This window comes from Caretta caretta, chromosome 14 (assembly GCF_965140235.1).
Source record: "Caretta caretta isolate rCarCar2 chromosome 14, rCarCar1.hap1, whole genome shotgun sequence".
Taxonomy (NCBI): Eukaryota; Metazoa; Chordata; order Testudines; family Cheloniidae; genus Caretta; species Caretta caretta.
Genome location: NC_134219.1, coordinates 15134370 through 15157772, shown reverse-complemented (window position 1 = coordinate 15157772; position 23403 = coordinate 15134370). Strand labels below are relative to the sequence as shown.

General features: G+C 44.3%; 2 protein-coding genes across 3 annotated transcripts in view; one reads left to right on the top strand and one right to left on the bottom strand.

The window, feature by feature from the left end:
* Positions 1-16358, bottom strand: part of TMEM94 (transmembrane protein 94) — a 97068-nt gene extending 80710 nt beyond the window's left edge. For both annotated transcript variants that reach the window (XM_048817500.2, XM_048817501.2), the window contains exon 1: positions 16232-16358. The gene's annotated coding sequence lies outside the window, so the exon portion shown is untranslated. The remainder of the gene's footprint in view (positions 1-16231) is intronic.
* A 2737-nt stretch (positions 16359-19095) lies between these two features.
* The window catches only part of GRB2 (growth factor receptor bound protein 2), an 83285-nt gene continuing 78977 nt past the window's right edge, over positions 19096-23403 (top strand). Inside the window, exon 1 of the mRNA XM_048817873.2 lies at positions 19096-19215. The gene's annotated coding sequence lies outside the window, so the exon portion shown is untranslated. The remainder of the gene's footprint in view (positions 19216-23403) is intronic.

Sequence of the window (23403 nt, the reverse complement as noted above, 5' to 3'; positions counted from 1 at the left end):
GACAGCTGTGCAGGAGACAGCCTTGCTCAACACTGTAGTGACATTCTGTTTCAGGCAGCAAACTGAAATGTGATCTTGAAGGCAAAACATGCCACTTGTCAAAGTTCAAAACACATTGTTCAGCATGTGTAGGAGTGTCACTCTAAGATCAGTGCAAGCATCTATAATGCCAGGGAGGGGGACTCTCAACAGTGAAGTTAGACATACACTAGATTGGTTGGAAAGAATGGATACTCTTTACCTACATAAATCTAAATGGCTACCAAAAAACAATGAATAACAATTCTGATTGATATCTCCATAGCTATCTAGTTATCCGATAAAGGGAGACCTAGACACACAGGGTTTTCCCAAAGTCTGAATGGAACCGATGTGAAACTCATCATCAATTCAATTTTTCTCTCCCGCAACTTAAGGTGACAAAAATGGTTAGGTCCTAAACCAGAAGTGGGCAAACTACCGCCCGGGAACTGCATCCAGCCCTCCAGACATTTTAATTCGACCCTCAAGCTCCCGCCGGGAAGCAGGGTCTGGGGCTTGCCCCGCTCCAGCCAGGGAGCAGGATCGGGGTCTTGCCCCACTCCACACAGCTCCTGGAAGCAGCAGCACTTCCCCACTTCAGCTCCTATGCATAGGGGCAGCCAGGGGCTCTGCATGCTGTCCCCACCCCAAGCGCCACACCCACAGCTCCCACTGGCCGGGAATCACAGCCAATGGGAGCTGCAGGGGCAGCACCTGTAGACAGGGTAGCGTGCAGAGCCACCTGGCTTCGCCTCCATGTAGGAGCCGGAGAGGGGACATGCCGCTGTTTCTGGGAGCTGCTTGAGGTAAGCACCGCCCAGAGCCTGTCCCCCTAGCCCCCTTCCCCAGCCCTGATCCCCCTCCCGCCCTCCGAACCCCTTGGTTCTAGCCCAGAGCACCCTCCTACACCCCAAACCCCTCATCCCCAACCCTACCCCAGAGCCCACACCCCCAGCTGGAGCCCTCATGCCCTCCCGTACCCCAACCCCAATTCCGTGAGCATTCATGGCCCACCATACATTTTCCATACCCAGATGTGGTCCTCGGGCCAAAAAGTTTGCCCACCCCCATCCTAAACACTTCAAAAGTGAAGCAATGAACCCACATCTTTCTTGTGCCACTCTGGATACACACAGCAAGCGGATCTTTTCACAGCAGAATCCCACTTTAAGGAGTTTGTTCACTAAGAACCAAAAGTTTTGAACATAGCCAACGGTAGATAAGCTATGATATTTATATGACAAGGACAACTGAAACTACAGACAAAGTCTGCCTTCTCTGGCGAGATCAGTACTGGAGTCATAGTAATTAAGTCATCTAAAATATAATTTGCCTGCACATAAAGCCCTTGTTTTTCAAATACATATTCTATTATCAAACAATCCCCAATTTGTTTGCAACATTTATGTAGTATCCACTAAAAACAATTTGCATAGTATGGGGGGAGGATCATGAGATACAAATAGTAAATATGGCTTCATAGAATTAGGGGTTCACACACTTCGTAGCTTCTGTAGGCCAAACTCATTGCACATACCAGGAGTTCCTGGCATTTCGCCATTTCTCCCATCATCTTCTATTTCAGGGACTCCCTGCAACTCCCCCCGAGCCCTTCCAGCACATGCCAGTAGTTCTGTGGCCCAGGCCCTCAAAAGTATTTAGGTTTATAACTTCCACTGATTTCAGTGGAAGTTACGTGCCTAAATACTTTTGAGGATCTGGGCCTGGGTCCCTGCACCATTCCCTCTCTGGCACATGCCAGGGGCTCTGTGTCTCCCTCTCCCTCCCCACCACCCCGGTGACAGGTCTGGAAGAGGTTAACTTGCAGTGAGAGATTCAGTTAGCTCCTCCCCAGATGCACTTGTACTGGCTATTAGGCATGGGTGCAGGATTTAGAAAGGGAGGAAGAAGGGGAGAAAAGTAGATAGGCTTCTTCAGTGCGTGAGCTGGAAGCCTCAGCTGAGACAAGGGCCTGATGAGCTGTAGTCTGCTTGAAACCTGGAGTAAGGGAAGGAGTACACCAACCCCTAGATGTGGGACTGTCTAAGGCACAGAAACCTGTGGTTGCACAGGAGAACAGTCTAGAGCAGCAGAGGCACACATGCAATGAGGTGGCTGCCAGCCTGGTCCAACTGGGCTGATGTTTGTTTTTTTTATACACTTCTGTTGGACTCTGGCAATGGATTCTGTGGCCCTGAAAAGGGCTGGACTCTGTAAAGTGGTCTTGCTGGAGGGCAGGTCACTCCTATAGCCAGAATAGGCCAAAGGACATTGTGGGAAACTGAGGCAGTGTTGATGCACCAATACACCTGGACAAAAGGGACCATACTGGAGTGACAACTTTGCTACATTCTCCCTCCCCTCCAAACCAGTGTCCCTCATCTAGAGTCTCTGTATGCACCCCCATTCCCTGTTCCCATACCAGGGTCCCTTACTTCCTCCCATGAGAGGGCCTCTGTACTCCCATTCCCATATTCCCCCCAGGGACTCTGTATGCCACCACTCTCCTCTTCCTGATACCAGGGCCCACCAGGCCAGGGGCTCTGTGTGCTACCCATTCCCCCATGCCAGGAACTCTGTGTGCCCCCCCATTTTCCCCTTACCCCCCCAATATTACTATTTATCTTCTTTCTGCCTGGGAAATAAGTCATGCAGGGTGCCAACATTTTAAACTCCATTGGGAGGACAAGTAGAGATGAGATATGGGTATTATACCGGAAGGTGTTAATGGGTACCATCAACTTGATTTTTGAACAGTAGACAATTATAGAGGTGTTTGAAGTTATGACTCTGCTAAGCAGATGACAGAAACTCTGCGTCCTCCCCCTCACATTTAATCCCTTCTGGTTTTCAGATTTCCCCCCAAAATCATGAATAGGGTTCTACCTATTGATGCCCACAACATTCCCTGGAATTCTGGAACTGATTGGATGTAGCATTCAAAAGTTATTGAATTACACCACGCAGAGAAATGCCATCAGGCTGAGCGAAAAGCCTTGCAAGCTCAGCCAAATAATATAGCCAGTGTAACTGCTGTCTTTAACATTCAGTTGTTCTCTCGATACATTACCTCACTGCTGCTGACCTATGTTCCATGTAGGGCCAATTGTGTGACAATTCTCTAGAATTGAGCCAATAATTACCTAGAGGAACATAGGGAGATTCATAGTTTTATTTCAGAATATTTCTCTTTATTTCAATTTATAATAATGCATCTACCCACTCGTTTGGCTTCATGCACATTCAATATGAAACAACAATCAGTCCCAGTGTCCAACAAACGGAACCCTTCCAAATGCAAAACAAAACTTTCCCACCACCCTCAACTCATCCCTCCCGCCCAGAAAAGGCCTGGGAGAAAAAGTGAGACTTGTAGCTTGACTGAAGGTCAACACGTTTCTATCAGCTAAGCAGCATTTGAAACACCTGTCTGAATATCAGATGCTGAGCCTTTGGAGGGATGCATCTGAATATTAAAATAACCATCTTTAGAATTAAACATGATCTCCCCAAATTTGGGCATTTATAAAGCATATTTCTTAAATCTGAGTTTTCATATATTAGTAATAATATTCTGCATTCGTTAAGCATCTCCCATCAAGAATTTCAAAGTACTGCAGAAACATTAACTGATTAAGCCTCACAACACCCTTTTGATGTATTTAGGTTATATAATCCAACAATAAAAACAACACAATGGGATACATTATACAAGATGTATGATGGCAGCAGCTGAATAGGAAAAAAATCAGACAATTACACTGTCAATGCACCTGGAAAAAAATTGTGCTTCAAAAGCATCCCATGTTACAAATATTCCAGGAAGAGAAAAAACATTCCTGGCTACAGAGTTTTCCCTGGACTGTTCAATTCCTAATGCTTTCACTTTATTTAAGTATAATTCCCAATCTGTATTATATCTACAAAGAAGATGGAGAGAGTCTGAACATCTCATTGCCAGAAATGAATCCCACAAGAAGAGAAGTCTGATATATCACCTAGAATAGAAACATGGGGGAAACAAATGAGAAAAAAACAGCTGCCTTAGAAAGAACAGCTTAGAATAAAACATATATATATTAGCAATGCCATAGGGTCTTCCTAGTCACCCGTATTTAGCATTGAGCTGATAATTTGGATCACTCTGTGTTTACGGATAGCTGGGCTTCAAGGAGCGCTTAAAAGTGGCATTGTTAATTGTGTTAATGCCCAGCAAGTGTGTACAGTAATTAGAGCAGATGAACTAACAGTCTGACTATCGGATTCTATTTCTGCCCCTAATTCACTGTTTGATCTGGGACAAACCATAACATCTCTGCCTCAGTGTCCCTACTTTATAGATCAGGCTAATACTTACCCACTTCACAGGTGAGCTGTGTGGTATAGTCCATTTACATCTCTAAGGTTGGTGAGAGCCTCTGAAAGAAGTTACCAAATAAAGGTGAAGTAGCGTTGCTTAAAAACTGTCAACAAAAGAGTACTCAAGAAATATTCCCTTGGTATTTCCACTGTTCTGTGGCTGTAGATGCGTCTCGGGCTTGTCTCCAAGGGATGTTTGGGGCAACCAGAGTGTGAATCTGCAGTGTGCTAGGGCGGCACACACAAAGCACCGATGTGGATATTCCTATAGGTCTGTAGCGTGCTTTGACACGTAACATGAAATTTTAGTGCACCGTACCAATGTCCACACAGGACGTTACCATGCTGTAAACCAGCGTGCCGTAGATTCAGACCTTGGCTTTCTGTGGAATGATCTGGAGGATGGTGTGGATTGCACTCTCAGCAAATTTGCGGATGATACTAAACTGGGAGGAGTGGTAGATACGCTGGAGGGGAGGGATAGGATACAGAAGGACCTAGACAAATTGGAGGATTGGGCCAAAAGAAATCTGATGAGGTTCAATAAGGATAAGTGCAGGGTCCTGCACTTAGGACGGAAGAACCCAATGCACCGCTACAGACTAGGGACCGAATGGCTAGGCAGCAGTTCTGCGGAAAAGGACCTAGGGGTGACAGTGGACAAGAAGCTGGATATGAGTCAGCAGTGTGCCCTTGTTGCCAAGAAGGCCAATGGCATTTTGGGATGTATAAGTAGGGGCATGGCGAGCAGATCGAGGGACGTGATCGTTCCCCTCTATTCGACATTGGTGAGGCCTCATCTGGAGTACTGTGTCCAGTTTTGGGCCCCACACTACAAGAAGGAAGTGGATAAATTGGAGAGAGTCCAGCGAAGGGCAACAAAAATGATTGGGGTCTAGAACACATGACTTATGAGGAGAGGCTGAGGGAGCTGGGATTGTTTAGCCTGCAGAAGAGAAGAATGAGGGGGGATTTGATAGCTGCTTTCAACTACCTGAAAGGGGGTTCCAAAGAGGATGGCTCTAGACTGTTCTCAATGGTAGCAGATGACAGAACGAGGAGTAATGGTCTCAAGTTGCAGTGGGGGAGGCTTAGATTGGATATTAGGAAAAACTTTTTCACTAAGAGGGTGGTGAAACACTGGAATGCGTTACCTAGGGAGGTGGTAGAATCTCCTTCCTTAGAGGTTTTTAAGGTCAGGCTTGACAAAGCCCTGGCTGGGATGATTTAACTGGGAATTGGTCCTGCTTCGAGCAGGGGGTTGGACTAGATGACCTTCAGGGGTCCCTTCCAACCCTGATATTCTATGATTCTATGTCTCGTGTAGACAAGCCCTCAGCTTATTCCACGCAAGTTCACTTTTCTTGCTGACAGAAGAAGAGACTCATTCTGCCTCGAAATCAGCGAGGAAGGCAATGGATTTTGAAACTCAAGGTATGTCTTCGCTACACTGGCACAGCTGTGATGCCGCCGCTGTGCTGTCGTAGTTCTATAGTGTGGATGCTTCCTACGTTGACAGAAGGGATTTTTCCAGCACTGTAGTTAATTGGAAGAATTCTTCCCTCAACCTTGATGTGGCTACACCAGGGTCAACCTAGCTACAGTATTCATGGCATGAAAATTCTCACAGCCTTTACCAATGTGACTCTGTCCATCTAATTTGTAAGTGTAAACCTGGCCCCCCATTTTAAATTAATTACAATATACATTTTTAAACATTTGCTACTCAACGTTAGTGGTTTCCATTTTACTTGCATTTCTTCCTTATTTTCAGAGGGTTTCCTAACAAGAAATGCACATCTGACCCCTTCCTTTCTTCTTCAGTACAATAGTCTCAGACCGGAACATTGCCCCCAAAGGATTGGGCGGGGTTGGTGAGGGCTGCGGGAGAAAGGTCTAAGCCAGAAGTCAAGCAGCAAAGACAAAGAACGCGAATCTGGGGGAGAGGTCTGGTCCACAAATACTCCCTTAAGTAAACAGTCCTTAATCAGACAAGTGATGGGATTACTTCCAAGACATAGGTTAAGCAGGAGCAGGCCCTATGCATTTGAAAAAAAAATACACCTTTCATTTTAATTTTTTTTCTCAGTTAGGCCTGGTCTACACTACAAGTTTATGTCAGATTTAACAGTGTTAAATCCGAGTTAACCCTGCACCCGTCCACACAACAAAGCCATTTTTTCGGCATGAAGAGCTCTTAAAACCGATTTCTGTACTCCTCCCCAAAGAGGGGATTAGCACTGAAATCAACATCGCCGTTTCGAATTAGGGTTAGTGTGGACGCAATTCGAAGGTATTGGCCTCCAGGAGCTATCCCACAGTGCACCATTGTGACAGCCCTGGACAGCACTCTGAACTCGGATGCACTGGCCAGGTGTACAGAAAAAGCCCCATGAACTTTTAAATCTCATTTCCTGTTTGGCCAGGCGAGCTCATCAGCACAGGTGACCATGCAGTCCCAGAATCGAAAAAGAGCTCCAGTATGGACCGAATGGGAGGTACTGGATCTGATCGCTGTATGGGGAGAGGAATCCGTGCTATCAGAACTACATTCCAAAAGATGAAATACCAAAACATTTCAAAAAAATCTCAGAGGCCATGAGGGACAGAGGCTACATCAGGGACGCAACACAGTGCCGCGTGAAACTTAAGGAGCTCAGACAAGCGTACCAGGAAACCAAAGAATCAAACGGACGCTCCTGGACAGAGCCCCAGACATGCCGCTTCTACACTGAGCTACATGCAATTCTAGGGAGGACCGCCACCACTATCCCACCCCTGTCCATGGACTCAGAGGATGGGATACTCTCCGCCATGGCTAAGGATTTTGCAGATGGGGAAGATGAGGAGGACGATGATGAGCTTGGGGAGAGCACACAGCACACCGTTCTCCCTGACAGCCAGGATCTTTTTATCACACTGACTGAAATACCCTCCCAAACCAATGAAGCCAGAGAAGGGACCTCTGGTGAGTGTACCTTTTTAAATATAATACATGTTATAAAAGCAAGCGTTTTTTAATGATTAAGTAGCCCTGAGGACTTGGGATGCATTTGTGGCTAGTACTGCTACTGGAAAAGTCTGTTAACGTGTCTGGGGATGGAGCAGAAATCTTCCAGGGACATCTCCATGAAGCTTTCCTGGGGGTACTCTAAAAGCCTTTGCAGAAGGTTTCTGGGGAGAGCAGCCTTATTCCTTCCTCCATGGTAGGACACTTTACCACGCCATGCTAGTATCAAGTAATCTGGTATCACTGCATGACAAAGCCTGGCAGTGTATGGTCCCGGTGTTTGTTGGCATTCAAGCAACATCCGTTCTTTATCTCTCCGTATTATCCTCAGGAGAGTGATATCGTTCATGGTAACCTGGTTGAAATAGTGGAATTTGATTAAGGGGACATTCAGAGGTGGCCTTTCCTACTGGACTGTTTGCCTGTGGCTGAAAAGAAATCCTCCCCGCAGTTAGCCATGCGGTGGGAGGGGGAGCCATTGGCACTGAGCTGTTCGTGTTTGGCTAGCAGGGATCTGGGGGTAGGGGGAAAGCGATCATACCAGAGAATTGGATGGGGAGACGGGGTTAGTTTGGTTTCTGCTGCTGCACATTAACAGGAAAACTGCAGCAGTAAATGGTTAACTCAACGGGCTTTGCTTGGTATGGGAAAGGAGGGGGCTGCTGTTATGAAGGTTGCAGAAGCCGAAAAACTATGGCTTACCACGGCCGCCTGCAAGCCGAATTCTGTTGCCCGGCCCTGCGTGTGTGATCTCTAACACCAAAGCCGCAGGCACTCAATATAAGATGCAAAATGCGACCCTGTACCAAAAATCACGTGTGCTATGTAATGTGAATATTGTTGTTCACTGTGAAAGCACAGGCATTGTTCTGTAAAACGTATCTGTTTAAATACTTCACTCCCTTTTTTTCCTCCAGCAGCTGCAAATGTTTCAAGCTTCCCTCCTCCGTCCCAGAGGCTATCTCAGATAAGGCGGCGAAAAAACGCACGCACGATGAAATGTTCTCTGAGCTCATGCAGTCGTCCAGCACTGACAGAGCTGTGTGGAGGGACATAATAGCAGAGTACAGGATGGTGGCCGACAAACGTGAGGAGAGGTGGCAGCAGGAAGATCAGAGGAGGCATAAGGAAACGCTGGGGATACTGCGGGATCAAACGGACATGCTCCGGCATCTGGTGGAGATTCATGAACGGCAGCAGGATCACAGACTGCTGCTGCAGCCCCTGCTTAACCACCCTCCTTGCTCCCCAAGTTCCACAGCCTCCTCACCCAGACACCCAAGAACTCGGGCTGGGAGGCTCCAGGCACCCAACCACTCCAAACCAGTGGACAGCCCAAGCAACAGAAGGCTGGCATTCAACAAGTTTTAAAGTGGCCTTTTCCTTCCCTCCTACCCTCCTCCCACACCCCACCCAGGCTACCTTGTGAGTTATCTCCCTATTTTTATAATCAATTAATAAAGAATGCATAAACGATAGTGACTTTATTTCCTTTGCAAGCAAGCTGTGATCAAAGACGGGAGGGCGGGTGGCTTACAGGAAATTAGAGTCAACCAAGAGGGCGGGTTTTCATCAAGGAGAAACAAACAGAAGTGTCACACAGTACCCTGGCCAGTCATGAAACTGGTTTTCAAAGCTTCTCTGATGCGCACTGCTTTCTGCTGTGCTCTTCTAACTGCCCTGGTGTCTGGCTACACGTATTCAGTGGCCAGGCGATTTGAATCAACCTCCCACCCAGCTATAAACATCTCCCCCTTACTCTCACAGAGATTGTGGAGCACACAACAAGCAGCAATAACAATGGGAATATTGGCTTTGCTGAGGTCTGAGAGAGTCAGTAAACTGCGCCAGCGACCCTTTAAACATCCAAATGCACACTCTACCACCATTCTGCACTTGCTCAGCCTATAGTTGAACAGCTCCTGACTACTGTCCAGGGTGCCTGTGTACGGCTTCATAAGCCATGGCATTAAGGGGTAGGCTGGGTCCCCAAGGATAACTATAGGAATTTCAACATCCCCAACAGTTATTTTCTGGTCTGGGAAGTAAATCCCTTCCTGCAGCCATTTAAACAGACCAGAGTTCCTGAAGACGCGAGCGTCATGAACCTTTCCCGGCCATCCCACGTTGATGTTGGTGAAATGTCCCTTGTGATCCACCAGTGCTTGCAGCACCATTGAAAAGTACCCCTTGTGGTTTATGTACTCGCCGGCTTGGTGCTCCGGTGCCGAGATAGGGATATGGGTTCCGTCTATGGCCCCACCACAGTTAGGGAATCCCATTGCAGCAAAGCCATCTAGTATGACCTGCACATTTCCCAGAGTCACTATCTTTTATAGCAGCAGCTCAGTGATTGCATTGGCTACTTGCATCACAGCAACCCCCACAGTAGATTTGCCCACTTCAAATTGATTACCAACTGACCGGTAGCTGTCTGGCATTACAAGCTTCCACAGGGCTATTGCCACTCGCTTGTCAACTGTGAGGGCTGCTCTCCTCTTGGTATTCTTGCACTTCAGGGCAGGGGAAAGCAAGTCACAAAGTTCCATGAAAGTGCCCTTACGCATGCGAAAGTTTCGAATCATCCCAGACCTGCAACACTATGCAGTCCCACCCCTCTGTGCTTGTTTACCGGGCCCAGAATTGGTGTTCCACAGCATGAGCCTGCCCTATTAACACCACGATCTCCAAATTGTGGGAGAACGCGGTTTTAGAGAAAAGTGTGTTCATGTCCTCATCACCATGCTGCCGTCGCCTCCTCACTTGGTTTTTCAGGTGCTGGTTCTGCATACACTGCATGATAATGCGCGAGGTGTTTACAATGGTCATAACTGCTGTGGTGAGCTGAACGGGCTCCATGCTTGCTGTGCTATGGTATCTGCTCCTGCTCAGGCAATCCAGGGAAAAGGGTGCAAAACAATTGTTTGCCGATGCTCTGGCGGAGGGAGGGGCGACTGAAAACATGGCTTACAGGGAATTAAAATCAACAAAGGGGGTGGCTTTGCGAGAAGCAGAATGGCCCCCTCAACGATAGAACTCAAAACCTCAAGGATAGAACTCAAAACTGGGTTTAGCAGGCTGTTGATTTCACAGAGGGAGGGAGGAGAAAATGAATACAAAACAAATCTGGTCTATTTCTTGTTTTGAGCCACTTCATCTATCTTTATTCATCTTTCTGGCAGCAGACTGTGCAGTACAACCGCTAGCCATCGTCATCTCCTGGGTGCTCAGCAGAAGACGGTGCAGTATGACTGCTGGCCATCATCTTCTGCTGGCTGCAGATTAAAAGACGGTGAACTGCCAGTAGGACTGAATCGCTATGAGATGAAACTTAAAAGGGAAATGACCTGGCTGAGTCACTCCCATGTTTGCCCAGGCGCCCCTGACCTCATCGAGGTCAGTTAAAAGAGCACCCTGGACCACGTCAACGACAGCTACCAGTCATACTGCACTGTCTGCTGCCAAAAGGCAATAAACTGTTGTTGTGTAGCAATGCAGTACCGCGTCTGCCAGCACCCAAGAGACATACGGTGACAGCTAGCTAAGCAGGCTCCAAGCTTGCTGTGATATGGCGTCTGCACAGGTAACTCAAGAAAAAAGGTGCAAAACGATTGTCTGCCTTCGCTTTCACAGAGGGAGGGAGGGAAGGGGGGGCCTGACGATATGTACCCAGAACCACCCACGACAACGTTTTAGCCCCATCAGGCACTAGGATTTCTACCCAGAATTCAAATGGGCAGCGGAGACTGCGGGAACTGTGGGATAGCTACCCACAGTGCAATGCTCCGGAAGTCGATGGTTGCCTCGGTACTGTAGACACACTCCACCAACTACATGCTTAGAGCATTTGTGTGGCAACACACACAATCGACTGTATAAAAAAGCTTTCTACAAAACCGACTTCTATAAATTTGACCTAATTTCATAGTGTAGACAAGGTCTTAGCGAAGTAGTAATTGCCAGATGGGTCAGGCCAGTGGTCTATCTAGTCTAATCCAGTATCCTGCCTAGCAGGACCAGCTGCTTAGAGGAAGGTACAATAGGTCTGAACTGAGCAATTACAGACTAACCTGCCTATACAGGGAGTTTCTTCCTAACACCTGTAACTTACAGATTAGCTCATGCCTTTAAACATCCGTTCCAAAAAAAAGTTTTAAATGACAACTTTAACATAGGTTTCAGAGTAACTTTAACATAAAGATGGTCAATCTTTATTAAATACTAGTAAGCTCTTGGGGGTGAAAGTTGCCTTACAGTTTACATTATTTAAAATTTGTCAAATGGAGCTTGGAAGTCTTGCCACTGACTTCAATGGACTCTGTATCAGGTCCTTGATAGGCCTCACTTAAATAAGCTAATAGTATGCAGTAGGTTACAATAAATTATTAGTGGTTTTATCAACAAAGTCAACCAGAGTCTTAAGCGATGGGTGCATGCTTTTATAGATAAAAAACTAAAGCTATCAGGTGCAGATTAACAAAGTCAATCTAATTGCCAGGGACGCAGCAACACTACAAGGTAGGGAAGATAGTAGTGATGAATGTATATTATACTGAAAACAACTATTTCCATCTTGCTAAAATATAAGATTTAAAACAATAAGAAAATATTTCAGAAGGAAAAAGTCTAATACTTTCATTCCTTTGGCAAAGAAAATTAAAAGGCTAGATTTTTGGAGGTTTCCTTTGTCTACCCTATTCCAGGTGTAGCCCACCATATAGGAAAGTAGCATGTCCTAGTATTCAGTCTGAGACAAAGTAAAATAACAACCTAATATTTACAGCAACGTGGGGCCCAATTCTGAAAAGTGATGAGAGCTGTCCTGTCCCATCAGCTTCAACAGTAGTGGTGAGTCTTCAGCAGCTTCCTAGGATGAGGCCCCAAAAGAGGAAACATAATACTAAAACATTTCACAGTATATGTATACAAGGATGGATAGTACCAAAGAAGTGACATATATAATCCAACATCATGATGGTCAGATGCTATCGTAACGGGGGCCTTATAAATCCCTCAATAGATAAACCTTGGGGGAAGGGGAAGTGGAGATAAAGATTGGGGATTGTAAACTGTACTCACTGGTTCTTTAGGAAAGCAAGATGAATTTGGCAAGACTGGCCCCATTGATATAAGATCAGCTCACACTCTTTAGTACCAGCCTAAAAACAAGGTTACTGAACTGCATGCATAACTACATTTTGTTACTGTGTGTAACCAGACAGACAGACACACACACACACCCCAATTCTCCTTGCAACAGTTACCACCTGCAGGTATTTAACAACTGCAATGTCTGTGGGATTTTGTTCTCCAGGAGTTCCCCAGAAGCAAACATCAAAGGAACAGCACCACCAAACTCAAGTTTCTCATAAATTCATTCAAAATAAAGTACGGCCCTTGTGTGCGAAGAACTGAATGGTGCTAGTCAATCGAATCACTTGGACATTATTGCAACAAGTTTGCACGAGTGATCTACAGTCTAGATTCTCTCACTACAAATTGGCAAAGATTGGCAAAGTTACAGAGCTGACTCATTGTAGTGTGTGGGGAGGAGATAGTAATGCACTCCACACCTTCTCATGACCCATTTACCCCTAGCTCACCTTGAAAGACATCCTCCCCCATTCACACAGGAGCATTCTGGACAAAGAGCCAACATTCCACATTTACTGGACAAACAATCATGTAATTGATGCTAACAAATCCCTGGGCATGTGCTTCTTACATGTCTGGATACTGCATGAGAACATTATACAGGCCAGACCAAACCCACAACTACACAGAAAAGAAAAAACAAACAGCAATGAGGTCTAGAGATTACAGTGAGGAGAGTCTGGACTCCTAGGTTCTATTCCCAGCTCTGCCACTGACCTGCTGCGTGACCGAGGCCAATACAATTAACCTGTCTGTTTCCTCATTTGTAAAAATGGGAATAATACCTACCACAAAAGGGGTGCTGTGAGGCTTGTGTGTCTGTAAAGTGATTTGATATGAAATGGAGTAAAGACATATGAAGCATTCGTGTACAGAACACAAAGCATTTTATAGAAAAATAAGTATGCCAACTATGAATACTTGGCTGATATCACTAATTAGAGCACAATCCATGCAGTAATCCAACAAGTGAGTCAGATGCAGGCTACTGTGCTTTGGCAGGCGCTATAGTTCAAGGAAGTTCAGCAGCTATTAAGGAATAATGTACGTTATTTTAAATAAACGTAAAAACTTCCATCTTGAAGGAGCTCAAAGTGTTTTATAAACTATATACACAACACCTGTCTGTGCAATTCAGCCACATGGGGGATGGAGGGTGTCAGCCATCCTACATACAGCACCCTGTACAACTGCATGGGGGCTAAGGGAAAGAATTTTGAACAAGCACACCAGGGCAATTTCCTACTCTTACAAAAAGCATCATGCAAACATAATGCCATGCAGAACAGGCACCTCCCTTGGAAAGATGAATCAATGAGTTTCTGTGATTCAAACCTGCAGCCACCCTTCCATGTACAAATCTTTGCAGTTTGGAGAGAGGCTCTCGTTTTAGTGCAGGTGATCGTAAAGCAGTTATTTATAAGCTCTACCTGCTAGGACGCATTTTATAGTGAGTTTTAATGAGATATTTAAAGCCTGCAACATGTTTTGGAAATCTCCTCTGATGCTTGAATATATTATCACTTTCCTCCAGCCCTCTCTGGTCTATTTAGATTATAAAATCTTCAGGGCAGGGGTCTCTCTCATTCTATATTTGTACAATGCCCAACATAGTGCCCTGATCACTGTTGAGTCCACTGATACTACTTATATAATAAATAATACAAAATTAAATTTCCTCAGCTGGAAAAAAGCCTCTGCAGGGAATCATAGAATCATAGAAGGTTAGGGTTGGAAGGGACCTCAGGAGGTCATCTAGTCCAACCCCCTGCTTGAAGCAGGACCAATCCCCAATTTTTGCCCCAGATCCCTAAATGGCCCCCTCAAGGATTGAACTCACAACCCTGGGTTTAGCAGGCCAATGCTCAAACCACTGAGCTATCCCTCCCCAGGGAGTTTATTTCAATAAACACAATGGAAGCAACATGCAGTCTCATAACTAGAAAGTTAAAATCCCTTAAAAGAATGGAAATTCAATGCATTTAAACAGTGGAAATGAACTGCAAGATGATAAAAATTCTGCAAAACAAGAAAGGGCTGCATGGGAGTAGGAGAGCTAAATAGCAACTGACACACAGTGCAGATCCTTTTCCCCATTAGCGTTCACTGGAACGCCTGGGCAAGCTGGATCAGGAAGTATAGCTGTACTTTGAGCCAATCCCTAATAGTTTTGTCCACCGCGGAGCATTCCACCACTGCAACATGCAATAATGTAAATGAAGCAGCGCAAGTTGCCAAAGTGCACCCTACATTCTAGCTATCCTGTTTCAAGTCCATTGTGTCCCTGCAGCACTTCCTGCTCTTACACTGCATTGATACCCATCCCACAGTTCCAAACACAGCTTCCCATTCAGTTTTCTGTTAAAAGAGAAATATCACTTCTCTTCCAAGTCCTGGAGCACAGAGTCTTGACTAGAGAGTTCAGTGAAGACACTACAGGCCTGTGCTGGGAGGACTAATTGCACCAGGACAGCTGAAATGGCAGTGCTTTCAGTCTGTTGCAACAGAGCAGAAGAACCCAGGCAAGCTGCAACTGCAGAGGCTTTGCTCAAAACAAGTGCCGCTGAAACAGTGCTGGGAAAATTGTGCAGCAGTGGAAGAAAGCTCATGTGCATGGATGCAAAATGTGGTACAAGTATTGAAGGTGCTTGCAAAAGTAAAGTTCTCTCATGTAATCAAGAGTCACAAAACACCACTGCAGTACTGCCAAACCTAAGCACTGAAAAATAATTTGTAAGGCGCACACACACAAAAAAGAGAGAGACTTTTAAAAACTATATATGTTGAGGGTTCTCTCTCATTTTCATTTTTCTGGTTTTTGAACCTTTATGGTATACCTGGATAACATTTTTCAACCATACCAGCAAAAAATTTACTCTTTTCATTAAAGCAGTGGTTCTTTACCTGGGGTGCACAAGATGCCCTTTCTGGGGGTGCAAGACATGCCAGATTTTTTTAGAAGATAAATCATCAAACACACCAATTAAGCACAGGCATGTAAGTACAACTATATTGTTTCATCAAACCTATGTATTTATTAACATTATACATTTTTTAACAATTACTGTAATTTACAAAGTTTTTACATTTTCAAGTTTTTAAGCTAATTGAAGTGTCATTTTTGATAAGGGGTGTGAGAACATATTTTCAGACCTAAAGGGGTGCAAGCTGCAGTAAAGGTTAAGAACCACTGCATTAAAGCAAGACTTGATCTAATCACATGACTCCAGAAGCTAGGGATTTAAGAAAAATACCAAATGGGGGGGCCCTGCAATAACAGAGTTAAAGATGGTGGTCACGCTGCCACTCCCGCAAACCACCCCTCTAAGACCTCCACGAGGGGAGACGCTCTCAGCTCTATAGATAAAACCTCCAGGTCTCGGGGCTGGGGGATAACGATGGGGGAGGGGGAATACAGGCAAACTGTAGTAGCTAATCCCCACAACGGGACATCCAGGCAGCTCTCCGCCTGGCAACCCCTTCTGCAGTCCCCTAGGTCACAGGGAGCCCAGTAAGGTAGGGAGAAGTGAACACAACCAAACAGGAACTAGTCCCCCCGCCCCCCGGGGAGAGCAGCTCCCACCCCGGCAGCCCCAGCTCCCAGGGAGTCCAGGGGGAAGAGAAGGGGAATCTCCTGCAGCCCCCTGGCTAGGACGCTGGTCATCCCGCTGCCTGCACGGTACTTACCAGCCTTCCCTGAACTCTTCCTTGTCCCCCCCTCGGGCGGGCTGAGCAGCTCCCCAGGGCGCCCCGCCAGCCCCTCTCGCCTCCTACTCCAACAGCGCTAGAACCGCCATCTTTGTTACTGGCAACTACCCCTTTTTTTGTCACGGCACCAGGCGTTCGACTTCAGGCACGGCTCAAGACACCGCCGTCTGGTTGGTCAGATCCAGACCGGGCTGCGGTATGCCGCACTGTGATAGGTGTGAGGCGGATGAGGCAAGACTCTGTACATCCGCCCTTTCCTGAAGCAGGTCTGTGCTGAGGCTGCCTCGTGCTTACAAGGCTTTGGGCTGCGGCCCATGGATTGCGACTGCAGCCGGTTGTTGAGCACCGCGTAGAGGCTTGTGCGTGCTCTGGCAAACTGGAGGGCAGAGTCCCGAGCCCTAAAGGCTGCCACCTGCGGAGCTTATTGCAAGGGGCAGTATGGCTGCTGCCGCCAGTGTGCAGGAAGCACTATAATGCCACAACACAAAGTGACAGGGCCAGGACAATATCCCATAGGGAGTGAACACCCCACAAACGGGTTCCTCACAGCGGGGAGCGTGTCCTGCGCCTTGCACAGCGCTGAGCATATTGTCAACCCGTAGCAAATTAAAGTAGCAAGCATCACTTTGTGGGTCTTTCGCACAGGGTCATCAAATCGCTGCATGGGGAGGGTGACACCTACAGATGTGCCTCTGCAACACCCTCATTGCTCAGTTTAAGGAGCAAAGGAATGCAAAGGGAGATGAATCTAGATGGCAAAAGAATAGCAGGAGAGAGTGGGACACAGAGAAGAAATGAAAAAGCACTGCTGGTTCAAAAAACAAGGGAAATCAAGCCCATCTAAATGGAAACCTAAAGAATGAGGATGTTTTAAAAGGAAATGGAGGAAGTGCGGGGCAGGGAGAGAGACAGTGTATTTTATTTAGCTATAGAAAGCTTTACACATCACTTTGAATTTGTGATGGGTTGGCTGTTTTGAAAACAAACAAACACACACACACACACACTCTCTCTCTCTCTCATTGTAAATGTCCTCAGCCTCCATTATTCCCTCTTTTGATTCCACTTCATGTTTCTGAAAGGCTAATGGGTATGTTCTCAAGTCTGAAAATAAATTGGGACAATTCTGCAAATACCAAAGCCAGGTTGATGTGGTAATTGATTGAATTATTTATTACAGTAGAATCCTGATTTACTGAACCTTAATAATCAAAACCTGCTTTCTGAACTACAAGTGTTCTGGCCGTTAAGTAAGGAGTTTGAGACAGGAATATGGTAAATTATGAGAGGCCAAGCTTCAGTTCTGCAGAACACCTGACTTATATAGCGTTGGAGTTAAATACCTGCAGATCTTAAGAGTTCCATAGAAGTTTAACTTCAGCTCACTTGAGTTTAGGGACCTGACTATAAATTGGAAGGCTGATGAGTGAGGCTCACAAACTCTCAATTTTCTGAACCCGTAGTTACCCAAACCAATTTGATGGAGCCCAAGCACTTAGGAAAACAATCAGGATTCTACTGTACTTACATGGTGCTTCAGATGCAAATAAAAAGACAGATCTCTGAATATTTTACAATCTAGATTATACATAACATCAGGGAATGACAAGCAAAGGGAAGCGAAGAGGGTATAGGAGTACAAGAGCTGTAACAGTTTAAGATCATGAGACGTACTTAATGCTACATGTGCATCTTTTTAGTTCCGCTTTCGATTTTTTAAAATAAATTAAGTACTTTTAAGTTGTAGATATTTTCTAAATAAAGGTCAGGTTGAAAGTAGATACTGAGCAGGGGACCAGAGTCAGGGCTTCAGGGTTCTAATCCTGGTTCAGAGACTGATTCAGTGTGTGATCTTGGACACATCACTAATAGGCCTTATCCCATGAACATTCCATATATGGAATTTCTATTGATGTCAGTGGGAATTCTGCACTCAGAGGGGTTAATGGATTGGACTGTTAACTTCTCTGTTCCTCAGTTTCCCCATATATAAAATAAGTCTAATAATATTCACCCCTTGGGGTTGTTTGGAGACTGAACTGAATAATGTTTGTAAAACATTTTGAGATTCTTAGATGAAAGGCATAATGGAAATACAATATTATTATTATAAAGATGCTCTGAAGAGCAGGAACCCAAAGAAATTAAACCCTCTTGTAATTTCTGAAGGATTAAGAAAGAAATTCAAAGAAAGGTCACTTCATTTCTACCTATTCCTGGGTTGGGATAGAGAAGGAAAACTGAATAGAAAATACCTAATCAAGAATCATTAACAATTGAGATTAAAAGAAAATCATGCCAATTGTTTTGAGTACTTGAAAACCCACAGAACACAGACCTGTTCTGCAGTGGGATACACTGATTTATTTGTGTCTTAGCTTTAAAACTATTTCCTGATTTTTATCTTTATTTTGTACAAATACTATCAAACCTATCATATTCTAGAAGAGTGGTCTAAAATGTTATGGGTTATAATAGTGGTTTTGGACGATTACTCTGGAAAACTGCAATATTTATACAGGGGAATAGAAAAGGATGGTTAAGTTACAATAACTTTCCAAATTAGCTGCTAAAACTATTTACAAAATGCTTTTTTTTTTTTTTTTTTTCCATTATTGACTCACTTCATACAGGCCTGCAGCGCCATTGTGGTAGGGAAGATGTGCATGTAATAGGAATTCATTTTTGCAAGCCGATATGCACAGTCTGAAAATATTTTATTCATGCTCCTAGTGCCTTTGGTGTATGGATATACTATCTCCTCTTGGGATGATAACATATGTGCTGATAGAGCTACAGCTCAATTTGCAGTAAGCTTCCGCCTTCCGAATGGTTTGCAATAGGCGACAGTTCCAAGGGAACTATTTGACCTCACTGCATGTGCCTTTCAGTCAGCCTCAGTCAGAATGTGCTGCTGCTGGTAGTGCAGAAATGAGAATTGGAGTGAGAGCACTTTAAAGCAGGTACTGTATGCAAAATGTCCTTTCCTTTTCTCTTTCACGGTACCTGGAGCTCTGTAGTAAGGCATTGAAGAGGTTTTTAATCCAATGTTTGATTGCGTAGTGTGTATAAGCAATAAGGCAAAATAATTTAAAATAACTTAAAACGGGTAGAGGGGAATTCTTATATTTAAAAAATAATTAATTGCTCTAACTAATTTTTTCTATATGTTTTATGTCAGACGTTAGAAAAGGACAATATTTTGAAGTTTGTATGATGATGAGAGAAATTAAGTGGAAAAAAAAGTGATTGGAAAGGGGTTACTTAAAAAAAAAATATACAAGAGTTGACTAATATCATCTAAGGGTGATTGTGGGCAGTACTTGGAATATTCATTTTATCTGGACAACACTGATTGTAGGGTGTTGTGTTTTTTTCCAATTATATTTAACTTAATGTATATTTATATAGAAGATACATATTACATGCTCCATATGAAATGTGTATTCTGCTTTTTTATGGCTTTACTAAAAAACGGGATCTGCTTTGTTTTTCTCATGAAAGGAAATTGAACTGACTATTCCAAGCTGTACTGAAAGTGACAGATGATTAAACTGGGTAAAAGGAGGAAAGCGGAGCCCCTTTTGTACTAAAGAAAGGGAGATGGCACACTCCAGCTATACCCAATTCCCTTTTACAGGTTCTTCCAGAGTTATAAATAGATCCTTTAGGGGTTAGCCAACTCTAGTTTCATTGTTTTGTTTCCTAACATCAGCAATGGCTAACTCTTATTGTGTACTCTGGGTCCCAGGTATAGCAATACTGGCCACAGGGTTCTCATTCTTACAGCAGTCATGTCCTTTCTTCTCTTTGTGACCATAGAAACACGCGTAGTAAGCTTTATTACATTCTCCCCGGCTCTCACAGTTTCATTGCAAGGCTCCTGATTATTTTTATTTCTTTAGTTTCTGATTTAGAGGCCTGGCTGAGTTTTGTTTTCTGGCCTGTAAAAGTCAGAACAATCCCTGTTTATTGCAGGTGATGTTTAAGTGGCTTTACAAGCACTCTTGAAATCTGTAATTGTTAAATTTGAGGAGCATAATTTTGGCAGATTGGCTGCTCTGTCTGGTTCACAAGCACCAACACTTAGATGGGCCATTAAAAAAACAGACTGTGGTAATGACTTAGTTTATAAGACTGTTGAAATATATACATAAAATAAGCTATGGCACTATGTTATGAAGATTTCCTGAGGGAGAGAGTAGTCTCATGGTTAGAACAATGAACTAGAAGTCAGGAATTTTTTATTCTATTGCCAGTTTGGACACTGACTTAGTGTAAGATATTGGGTAAGTCCCTTAACCTGTCTTTGCTTCAATTTCCCCATCTGTAGAATAAGGATTATAATACTTGCAGGGGCAATACCAGGTTAAATCACACACACACAAATGCCCTTATATGTGTTATTTCTAACTTAGATTACTAAAAATTGAAAGAATTTTAAACATCTCATTTGTAGGTCCTCAATTGTGCTGTTTATTACTTTGCTTTTCTTCACATGGACAGTGGAAACAGACTAGTCACTTTCTTTTTTCTATCAGTTTCCATTGTCTGGTTCTCTTGTATTAGCATAATCCTGCAATGCCTAGACTGCAGGGGAATGTTTAAATCCAGACCGAAAAACCAGTTTTAATTTAATTTTTAGAAAATGGTGGTAATATATTTATTAATATTAGGTTTTGTAAAATGTTATTTGTACAAAACCTAAGCTTGGGGCCTAAATTACTTGACAGTGACCTTTCGTTAATTATTGTTTTTTAAAGTCCTGTGGGGCTACAGAAGGGCAACATATTGGTGCTACATAACACATATGTTCTATTATAAAAACAGCATCCCCAAACTTGCACATGGCCTCATCCTGAGAGACACTGAGAATACACAATTTACATAGATTGCTGCGGGAGATAGGGGTACTTAGTGACTCTCAGAACTAGGCTGAAAGTGTTCAGGAAATACACAGTATTTTCTATGGCATGAGGAATATTTTATGAGACACTTGCAGCTCTGGACAAATTTTAAAAAGTAGATTCCAAATTAAGGACCAAATGACCCATTAATAGAAGGGCTTCAGATTAGGACATATAGGCTGAAAGAGCTTGATTTTCATGCTGCTGCTAGCTCAGGGATTGAAGTGGGAGGGAAGAGGCAAAAAAGGTGATGTTCTTGCAACAAGAATCTCTGCAATCTCATTCCCAGCATTCCCTATTTGCTGTGCCTACATTCCCAGCATTCCCATATTTGCCTCACCCAATTTATTTCTTCTTCTCCTGTAGACACAGAGGTATAAGACAGATCACAGCTTCTCCTACAGCTGCCAGAATAATGTTATGGTATGAAACTTTTAGCGTACTAGAAAAATCATCTGGGGTATGTCGAAGGATTATCCACACCCACTCTCTACATTCTGCACAGCAGTTTGCCCGAATCATTTCCTTGGGAAAAATACATCTTTCTTCTTCAGTCTCTTCAGACAGTTTATTACATGCAAATACTAGTGATCAGAAACCAGTCTGTACATGATTTGGATAATCTGATATATGGAAATAATATCCCCAAAATCAGAGTGTCATTTCAAAAAAGTTAAAAATTGTTTTTAAATCTGGAAGTGTCTTTTGAGACAGATAATTGGCATTTACCTGTATTTTATTATTTGTATAGCACCAGGTGCATGCTGGGTGTTTTTAAGAGACTACACTCTAGTTGACTCAAGGCCACAGTCTCTGCTTCAGGGAGCCTTACCCATTAAGCTACCAGGGTCACAATTTCTGTGGGTGACAGGTTCTGACTTGAGAGGAGACTGGCAGCAATATTATGGATGAGGGTGAAGATTACAGAAAGGAAATTTTGGAGGACTCTAGCAGAGGAGTAAAGTGCTTCCCTCCTCTGTCTGTGGGAGGACATTTTACAGATTAAACACTTGTGAGATAGGTTGTCAAGGTTCCTCCCCCACTCTGAACTCTAGGGTATAGATGTGGGGACCTTCATGAAAACCTCCTAAGCTTACTTTTACCAGCTTAGGTTAAAACTTCCCCAAGGTACAAATTAATTTTACCCTTTGCCCTTAGAATTTCCACTGCCACCACCAAACTTTAACTGGGTTTACTGGGAAACGTAGTTTGGTCACATCTTTCCCCGCAAAATCCTCCCAACCCTTGCACCCCACTTCCTGAGGAAGGTTTGGTAAAAATCCTCACCAATTTGCATAGGTGACCACATACCCAAACCCTTGGATCTTAGAACAATGAAAAAGCATCCAGTTTTCTTACAAGAAGACTTTTAATAGAAGTAAAGGAATCACCTCTGTAAAATCAGGATGGTAGATACTTTACAGGGTAATTAGATTCAAAACATAGAGAATCCCTCTAGTTACAAAAAAGACACACAGACAGGAATAGTCATTCTATTCAGCACAGTTCTTTTCTCAGCCATTTAAAGAAATCATAATCTAACATACCTAGCTAGATTACTTACTAAACGTTCTAAGACTTCCTTCCTGTTCTGTCCCTGGCAAAAACAGCATACAGACACAGACCCTTTGTTTCTCGCCTCCTCCCAGCTTTTGAAAGTATCTTGTCTCCTCATTGGTCATTTTGGTCAGGTGCCAGCAAGGTTACCTTTAGCTTCTTAACCCTTTACAGCTGAGAGGATTTTTCCTCTGGCCAGGAGGGATTTTAAAGGGGTTTACCCTTCCCTTTATATTTATGACATAGGTATTAGCCCCATTTTACAGATGAGATGAGGAAACTAAAGCAGAGAATTCAAGTGACTTGCCTAGTGCCACAGAGCCTTAGTCCCGAGGCCCACCGGGGATATCAGTTGGCAGCTCCTTCATGGGGCCGTGAGCATGGGCGTGTACTTGGCGCGGTTCACCCCAATCCCGGACACCTGCCCCTTTTGTGGCATGAGGGAAACCCTGGCGCACGTCTATCTGGAGTGCGCCAGGTTGCAGCCCCTATTCCGGCTCCTCACGAATATTTTGTTAAGGTTTTGGTTGCACTTTTCTCCTCACCTCCTTATCTATGCACTCCCTGTCCATGGCCCCACTAAGTCATGGGACCTCCTGGTCAACCTCCTCCTGGCCCTGGCTAAAGTGGCCATCTATAAAACCAGGGTGAGGAGGTTGGCCGATAGAGTCTCCTGCGACTGCGGGG